We start from the raw sequence: 4,271 nt of genomic DNA on the forward strand, positions 1-4,271 counted from the left end.
TGGCTACTGCAACCAAACTGTGTGACATCACCGTCATCAGAGACTCAGACACTTGCCCTGCTATAGTAACCTGGTTTATCCTCATTTATCAAACCCTCCAACCTGTTTCAACCTCTCCATGGGAACTGCCAGTCTGCTGTGAGGAAGGCTGACTTCATACCAGCCTATGCCACCCACCTCTCACAAAACTTCCTGGCCCTAACTGAAACCTGGATTACCACAGACAACACAGTCACACCCCCAGCCCTCTCCACTGACTACTCTTAGTCCCACACCCTTCATCCCTCTGACAGAGGTGGAGGCACAGGCCTGCTCATCTTTCCCCAGTGGGAATATTCTGTGTGGTAGAAATTTTACAAACACAAACATAGAAGATCTTTTGCAATAAAAAGCAAAGCTTTGTTTCTTACCAACGACCGTGGGGAGAACAATGCACATTCTGATAGTGTCACACAGTCTCCCCAAACAGGCTCTGCCATTCTCTTTTATTTGCTCAAACTCATACATAATAATAAGAGGTGTTTCTAATAGGCGTTACTTGTAATTTTCCACTCCGGTCTTTGTATTGTCTCTAGCATGCAGAACAATCAACCACCACATCCTGTTTGACAATCTTTTGCGACATTCCTAACCAAGACATGTTTCCCTTCTCAAACACACAAAACACACCAGTTTATTGCATGATACCAAATATATACCAGACCTGTCCTCCTTTGAAGTGCATGTTGTCTCTATTACTGTTCAAGTTCAGGTTGTTTTTAATTGTCTTTCCTCTATATACAGTAGCTTGTATACAGTGGAACGAAATGTCGTTTCTCTGGAGACCATGGTGCAACACAGGAGTACAAGACAATAAATAAATACACAGCACAGGACGTGGATGCGGACGCAGACATGGGCTGTGAACTGTAGACTGTCCCTATCACTCTTGTTGTGGCTGTTCTTTATCGCCCTCCTGGCCCTCCCGGCTGCTTCCTGGATGACCTTGATATCTTTTTTTGAGCTTTCTTCCAGGGGACAACACTCCGTTGATTCTCCTGGGTGACTTCAGTCTGCATGTCAAAGACATGCATGTAAGTGGCCTTCTGTTGCTCCTGCAGTCCTTCGACCTCTCCCTGTCCCAGTCCTCTACTACTCACAAAGCTGGCAATTGCATTGACCTTGTCTTCTCTCATAACTGTGGCTATCCTGTCCTCTCTGTTACTCTGCTGCATGTCTCTGATCATTTCTTCATCTCCTTCCACCTATTCTCCCTTTCTGCTGTAACCTAAAATCACTCTCGCCCTCCTTCCTCTCCTCTGCCACACTGTCCGCTGTCCCATCTGCTGCACAATTCTCAGATCTATTAACAGACAGTGCCACTAATGTTTTCCTCTCTGCCCTATCTTCCTCTCTTGACTCTCTCTGTCCTGTAACTTCCATACCAGCACGCTCCAGTGCCACCCCATGGCTGACTGATACATTACACACTAACAGGACCAAACTCCGGGCTGCAGAGCAACGATGGCGAAAATCCAAGACTTGCACGGACCTGGATGTCTACAAACAACTCTTTGCTACTTTTCGCTCTGCTGTCTCTTCAGCTAAAACAACCTTTTCTTTTCTTTCTTTTGTTGTATTTCAACAAAATACAGTCTGCAACTAAGAAAACCACACAGACTCTTCGCCACCTTCTCATCCCTACTGTGTCCTCTACCACCCCCTCCTCCTTCTTCTCTCACTGCTGATGACTTTGCTTTGTTTTTCAGAGACAAAGTCAACGCAATCATGGACAAGTTCTCAGCATCACCCTGCCCTGTTTGCGCTTGACTTTCCTACAAAGTCACACTCTCTGAGAATCTGAAGTCTCCAACCTCTTGTTATCACACAGACCCACCACCTGCTCGCTAGATCCCACCCTCACTCCTACAGACCATCTCCCCGCAACTCTCCACCTCATCGCTAAGATCAACTCCTCGCTTTCCTCTGGCTGCTTCCCATCTACCTTCAAAACTGCCCTCATTTCAACTCTAGCAAAGAAACTCTCTCTGGATCCTGACTCAGTGCAAAACTACAAGCCAGTCTCCCTCCTCCTTTTTCTGTCAAAAACATGACGGCTTGTGATCAACTATCTAAAATTCCTCACCCAGAATCATCTACCTGACGGATATCAGTTTGGGTTCAAAGTTGGTCACTCTACTGAGACTGGGCTCCTGGCAGTGTCTGATGCTCTCCAATCAGCTAGAGCTGCCTCCCTCTTCTTTCTCCTCATCCTCCTTGACTTGTCTGCAGCATTCGACACTGTCAACCACCGGATTCTACTCTCTTCTCTTGGTCAGCTTGGGATCAAAGGAACAGCACTAAAATGGTTTGAGTCCTTCCTATCAGACAGGTCCTGTCAAGTGATCTGGCAAGGCTCCCATTCTTCTCTGCCTCTCTCAACTGGTGTCCCGCAGGGCTCTGTACTGGGCCCTCTACTCTTCTCAATCTACACCTCTTCCCTTGGCCCTATCATTGCCTCCCATGGATTCAACTACCACTGCTACACTGATGATACCCAGCTCTTCCTCTCATTTCCACCTGGAGCGTCAGACATTTCTGCGCTCATCGCTGCCTGCCTATCGGACATCTCTGCATGGATGTCTGATCACCACCTACAACTCCACCTCTCCAAAACAGAGATCCTTCACCTCCCAGCTAGCCTGTCTTCCTGTCGTGAACTCTCTATCAAGCTGGACAACTCGCTCATTTTGCCTACTTCCTCGGCTAAGAGTCTGGGACTGATGATTAACTGAAGTCTATTTTTTTCTCAGGATATAAAAGTTACAACCTGGACCTGCAGATACATCCTGCACAACATTCACAGGATCCGTCCTTATCTCTCAACAGACTCTGTGCAACTACTTGTCCAGGCCATGGTGATATCCTGACTGGACTACTGCAACTCTCCTGTCTGGTCTCCCAGCTGCTACCATCAAACCTCTACAGCTGATTACAGAAAATTGCTGCACTAATTGTGGCTGCATGACTTGCTGAAGCGTTCCCACATATCTCGCCTCCTCGTATCTCTGCATTGGCTTCCTACAGCTGACCGTATCAAATTTAAGGTTATGGCATACAAAAGCATCAGTGGGACTGCTCCCAGCTATCTACAAAACTTAATCATCTGCTACACCCCATCCAGACTGCTACGCTCTTCCATATCTGCCCACTTGGAGGTCCCACGCATGAAAGGTAAAGCACGAAGGTTCTCGGTTTTAGCGCTGTTGTAGCAGAACGACTCCCTCTCTCACTCAGAACTGCTGAATCTCTGTCCACATTTAAAATGGGTTTTGAAACTCACCTCTTCCGGACTCACTTTGACCATGATCTATTAAGTTCATGTAATATTTAAATGTTCATGCACTATAACTTCGAGATCATGCCCGGATAAGCCTTTACACAGCTACTCCTATAATGTAATATAAATGTTTGTATACATCTCAAAAAAAAGAAAATTTCGAGGAAGGTGATCAAGAATCGTGGATATTCTGATAAAGTTTTATGCAGCTACTCTTGCAATGTACGTAAATGTTTGTGTATCTCAAAAAAAACAGATTACACAAATAACATACAAAAAACATACACTAATGGCAGCATCCAGTATGAGATGACTCTTCATTTCAAATTTCACTGAGGTCGCACTAAATATAGTGTTGTGATGTCATTCATCAAGTGCATGCAAACCAAGGAGCTCCATGGAGGTAGGGCATATGTCTTTTTTATTCATTTTATAAATAATAGGAAGTCTTTACCCAAAGTAAGTATGACAGAGATTGTATAGATATGGTATGTTTCGCCTCTACATGATTAGAGTATGTGCACTTTTTAAGTCTGTCATCTACTAAGCAAATTACTGAAATAATTTGTGTGGTTGGTACAACAAAAAACAAGTTTTTACTTTTATAAGTGAAACAGTTTCAATATTATGAGTCCCAATATATTCAAGTACAAGAACATGGCTCTAACATCACAATATTCCCAGACACAATCCATCTAATAAAATTAGTTTATGAGGAAACCATTAAAGTGTCATCAGCATTAATTTAGGGGGAAAAATAGCTAGTTCTTCAGCCTCAATCAATAAGACAGTCTTGCATCATTTATACAGTCTTTGACTGGAGCCCCTGGAGCACAAGTTGGAACTTACATGGCATGATGTGATCAATGTTTCATTAATTTCTTATCCTCCAGTCAGAAGGTATTACAAATTACTCAATTTATCCTCCATGTGTGAAAGAAAGAGCCTGGGA

Source organism: Scleropages formosus, chromosome 3 (genome assembly GCF_900964775.1).
Source record: "Scleropages formosus chromosome 3, fSclFor1.1, whole genome shotgun sequence".
Classification (NCBI taxonomy): domain Eukaryota; kingdom Metazoa; phylum Chordata; class Actinopteri; order Osteoglossiformes; family Osteoglossidae; genus Scleropages; species Scleropages formosus.